Raw genomic sequence first — 6000 nt, 5'->3', positions numbered from 1 at the left:
GTGTATACGTATAGGCTAATGCAGGAAACTTACATATTGCAATATCTCTCATGGCCTGTCGATCCCACAATCACTATGATCCTAATGTGCACACAAGTGTGTAAGTAGTCTTATGTGTGTATACGTATAGGCTAATGCAGGAAACTTACATATTGCAATATCTCTCATGGCCTGTAGATCCCACAATCACCATGATCCTAATGTGCACACAAGTGTGTAAGTAGTCTTATGTGTGTATACGTATAGGCTAATGCAGGAAACTTACATATTGCAATATCTCTCATGGCCTGTAGATCCCACAATCACCATGATCCTAATGTGCACACAAGTGTGTAAGTAGTCTTATGTGTGTATACGTATAGGCTAATGCAGGAAACTTACATATTGCAATATCTATCATGGCCTGTAGATCCCACAACCACCATGATCCTAATGTGCACACAAGTGTGTAAGTAGTCTTATGTGTGTATACGTATAGGCTAATGCAGGAAACTTACATATTGCAATATCTCTCATGGCCTGTAGATCCCACAATCACCATGATCCTAATGTGCACACAAGTGTGTAAGTAGTCTTATGTGTGTATACGTATAGGCTAATGCAGGAAACTTACATATTGCAATATCTCTCATGGCCTGTAGATCCCACAACCACCATGATCCTAATGTGCACACAAGTGTGTAAGTAGTCTTATGTGTGTATACGTATAGGCTAATGCAGGAAACTTACATATTGCAATATCTCTCATGGCCTGTAGATCCCACAATCACCATGATCCTAATGCGCACACAAGTGTGTAAGTAGTCTTATGTGTGTATACGTATAGGCTAATGCAGGAAACTTACATATTGCAATATCTCTCATGGCCTGTAGATCCCACAATCACCATGATCCTAATGCGCACACAAGTGTGTAAGTAGTCTTATGTGTGTATACGTATAGGCTAATGCAGGAAACTTACATATTGCAATATCTCTCATGGCATGTAGATTCCACAATCACCATGATCCTAATGTGCACACAAGTGTATAAGTAGTCTTATGTGTGTATACGTATAGGCTAATGCAGGAAACTTACATATTGCAATATCTCTCATGGCCTGTAGATCCCACAATCACCATGATCCTAATGCGCACACAAGTGTGTAAGTAGTCTTATGTGTGTATACGTATAGGCTAATGCAGGAAACTTACATATTGCAATATCTCTCATGGCCTGTAGATCCCACAATCACCATGATCCTAATGCGCACACAAGTGTGTAAGTAGTCTTATGTGTGTATACGTATAGGCTAATGCAGGAAACTTACATATTGCAATAGCTCTCATGGCCTGTAGATCCCACAATCACCATGATCCTAATGTGCACACAAGTGGGTAAGTAGTCTTATGTGTGTATACGTATAGGCTAATGCAGGAAACTTACATATTGCAATATCTCTCATGGCCTGTAGATCCCACAATCACCATGATCCTAATGCGCACACAAGTGTGTAAGTAGTCTTATGTGTGTATACGTATAGGCTAATGCAGGAAACTTACATATTGCAATATCTCTCATGGCATGTAGATCCCACAATCACCATGATCCTAATGTGCACACAAGTGTATAAGTAGTCTTATGTGTGTATACGTATAGGCTAATGCAGGAAACTTACATATTGCAATATCTCTCATGGCCTGTAGATCCCACAATCACCATGATCCTAATGCGCACACAAGTGTGTAAGTAGTCTTATGTGTGTATACGTATAGGCTAATGCAGGAAACTTACATATTGCAATATCTCTCATGGCCTGTAGATCCCACAATCACCATGATCCTAATGCGCACACAAGTGTGTAAGTAGTCTTATGTGTGTATACGTATAGGCTAATGCAGGAAACTTACATATTGCAATATCTCTCATGGCCTGTAGATCCCACAATCACCATGATCCTAATGTGCACACAAGTGGGTAAGTAGTCTTTTTTTCTTTTTTTTTACATTCCAACGTCAAACAAGCCAAAGTACAAGCGGGTAGTATATTTAAATATCAACTGAAAGAAAGAAACAATGAGTTAAATAACAATAAAGTTGACAGTTACAATCTAACAAAACAACTACATAAATTTTTCATATAACAATTAATAATACAAGTAACAGTAACAACAAATAGCATAATACATAACAACAAAGCAGTAAACTATTCAGTAAGACAACAATCAATATGAGGGGTAACAAGCATAACAATGAAATAAATTACTATAACATGTAAAGATTAGAAATTGTGTTTCTACTCAGGACCGCGGAGGGATGCCAGCACTCTTCCCCGGATGGTCGAAGCACTGTCGTGATAAAGATCGGCAAGGTGGCAGAAGTTATTTCCCAGCCTCTCATCATTCGGGCGAGGGGACCATGGAAGTCATAATCACGCCGAGAGTGACGCCTGCCGAACAGATCACGCGACCGAGTAGCTGAAGGAATGCGGATATCCACTTGTGCGAGGAGAGAAGGACAATCCAGCAGACCATTCAGCAATTTGGCAAGGAACAGGACATCTGCAGCCTTTCGTCTGGCTAGGAGATCTGGTAGGAGTAGCTCGTTCTGCAGATCCGCGAGAGGAACCTCCCTGAATTGATGTCCCCGCCTCGTTCCCACCAGCCTTAAGAACCTCCTCTGGACAGCCTCGAGTTTCCGGATGAGAGTCAAGTGGTAGGGTGTCCAAACGGGGCTAGCATATTCCAGTAGTTGCCGCACAAAGGAAGAATAAAGCGTTTTTAAAACAACAGGGCTCCTCATGCCACGAGTCGACCTTGAGATGAACCCCAACATCCTGTATGCCCGTCTGCACAAATCATCCACGTGAGCGTTAAAGGAGAAATCAGCAGAGAAGGTAACACCCAAGTCCCTCACCGTGAACACCCTATCCAGAGCTCGGCCATCCAAGGTGTACTGGAAATAGCGTGGGTCGCGCAACCGGCCAAAGGTCATCACAGAGCACTTGAGAGAGTTCAACTTCATGTTGTTTGTATTGCACCAATCAAGGACACTATTAAGGCTAGTCTGCAACCTTGCAAAATCATCTGGGTGAGAGATTACTGTGAAGATCTTGACATCATCTGCGAAGAAAAGGGCCTCTACTAGCAGGATGGACGTAAGGTCGTTGATAAATGCAGTGAATAAGTAAGGGCCGAGCAAGGAGCCTTGTGGTACACCCGAGGTTTGAGGAAATTCTCTGGATATAGAGTCCGGCAGTTTCACCCTCAAGCGTCGGTCCCGCAGGTAGTGATGGAGCCATGAGAGCAGTGGGCCATGGATCCCATAAGCTTTCAGCTTACATATGAGGATAGAGTGATCGACTTTGTCAAACGCCTTGGCGAAATCAACGAAGGCCACATCCAACTGCCTCCCTTCCCTCATTGCTGATAATATGGCATCCTCAAATACCAGTAACTTGATTACTGTAGATCTAGAGGAGGTGAATCATGCTGGTTAGGGCAAGGCAGAGACCTCACAAATGGTTTGAGACGAGAGAGAATAAGCATTTCAAACACCTTCCCAAGTGCAGAGAGAATTGTGATTGGTCTATAGTTCTCCACTTTCGAGGGGCTGCCACCCTTTAATATTGGGACAATATGCCCCACTTTAAAAGTATCTGGAAATTTTCCAAGCAAAATAGATGTGTTAAATAGGAAGGTCAAGGGGTGGGCCAAGAGGTTGCTGCAGTGTTGTAGAAGGGACGGTGTGATGCTATCGGGGCCGGCACCCTTCCTCACGTCGAGCCCTCTGAGGACCCCCAAGACTTCCGAGGCCGAGAAGGAGATACTTGCCAAGGAAGAAGCGGAATTAAAATCAAAGGGAGGGCATGCAGCTGCAGGCTGTGAGAAAACAGATGAAAAGAATTCGGAGAACAAATCAACCCTTTCCTGCGGATCGAGTCAGGAACGATCGCCAAGAGTTACAATAGATGGTATACCAGATGTTTCTCCAGAGGAACGAGCAAAACTCCAGAAACTGTTTGGATTATGCGGGATTGAGTTCTCTATGTGGATTAAGTAATTTCTGTAACAAGTCCGGCTGAGTATCTTGCAAGCATGACGTAATGCACAGAAGCGTGAGTAGGCTGATGGTTGAAATGACTGCTTATAACGCTTATGTGCAATCTTCTTCTGTATCACCAGATTAATCAACTCCCTGGAGAACCATTTCGGGAAGGGTGAAGTCCCAATTCGTTTTTGTGGACTGCATTTAATACAAATGTTGCCAAGAATTGCAACCATTTTATTGAAATTCTCCTGAATGTTAGGTTGCTCATAAATGAAGGAAAGATCCACTTCAGAAAGCGTATCTGAAGCCGCTTGAAGGTTGCATTTACGAAGATTTGGGAAAGTGACATATCTAGCAGGAAGAGTCCCTCTCAGAGTCTTATGTGTGTATACGTATAGGCTAATAGGATAATACTAATGCAGAAATTCAATATGCATGTCCTCAGATCATGATCACAATGACCCTAATGCATCGAGATCCCACAGTGCGCACACAAGTGTGTAAGTAGTCTTATGTGTGTATACGTATAGGCTAATGCAGGAAACTTACATATTGCAATATCTCTCATGGCCTGTAGATCCCACAATCACCATGATCCTAATGTGCACACAAGTGTATAAGTAGTCTTATGTGTGTATACGTATAGGCTAATGCAGGAAACTTACATATTGCAATATCTCTCATGGCCTGTAGATCCCACAATCACCATGATCCTAATGTGCACACAAGTGTGTAAGTAGTCTTATGGTGTATGCGTATAGGCTAATGCAGGAAACTTACATATTGCAATATCTCTCATGGCCTGTAGATCCCACAATCACCATGATCCTAATGTGCACACAAGTGTGTAAGTAGTCTTATGTGTGTATACGTATGGGCTAATGCAGGAAACTTACATATTACAATATCTCTCATGGCCTGTAGATCCCACAACCACCATGATCCTAATGTGCACACAAGTGTGTAAGTAGTCTTATGTGTGTATACGTATAGGCTAATGCAGGAAACTTACATATTGCAATATCTATCATGGCCTGTAGATCCCACAACCACCATGATCCTAATGTGCACACAAGTGTGTAAGTAGTCTTATGTGTGTATACGTATAGGCTAATGCAGGAAACTTACATATTACAATATCTCTCATGGCCTGTAGATCCCACAATCACCATGATCCTAATGTGCACACAAGTGTGTAAGTAGTCTTATGTGTGTATACGTATAGGCTAATGCAGGAAACTTACATATTACAATATCTCTCATGGCCTGTAGATCCCACAATCACCATGATCCTAATACCGATACCTGTACAGTCATTTCGCAGTTCAACCTGCTGTTTTATCGGGAACTAATATTGTAATACGAACAATATAAATATTGTGTGTAGTTTCCCGATTATAAATTTTAATCATATTTCATGACGAACTGTAGGATCCGATACCTGTACAGTCATTTGGCAGTTCAACCTGCTGTTTTACCGGGAACTAATATTGTAATACGAACAATATAAATATTGTGTGTAGTTTCCCGATTATAAATTTTAATCATATTTCATGACGAACTGTAGGATCCGATACCTGTACAGTCATTTCGCAGTTCAACCTGCTGTTTTACCGGGAACTAATATTGTAATACGAACAATATAAATATTGTGTGTAGTTTCCCGATTATAAATTTTAATCATATTTCATGACGAACTGTAGAATCCGATACCTGTACAGTCATTTGGCAGTTCAACCTGCTGTTTTACCGGGAACTAATATTGTAATACGAACAATATAAATATTGTGTGTAGTTTCCCGATTATAAATTTTAATCATATTTCATGACGAACTGTAGGATCCGATACCTGTACAGTCATTTTTCGGTTCAACCTGCTACCGGGAACTAATATTGTAATACGAACAATACTCGATCCTAAATTTTAATCATATTTCATGACGAGCTGTAGACTACGATATTTTTACAGTCA

Source organism: Homalodisca vitripennis, chromosome 1, assembly GCF_021130785.1.
Source record: "Homalodisca vitripennis isolate AUS2020 chromosome 1, UT_GWSS_2.1, whole genome shotgun sequence".
Taxonomy (NCBI): Eukaryota; Metazoa; Arthropoda; class Insecta; order Hemiptera; family Cicadellidae; genus Homalodisca; species Homalodisca vitripennis.
The sequence above is the reverse complement of the archived record's forward strand: the minus strand, read 5'-3'. Positions refer to the sequence as shown.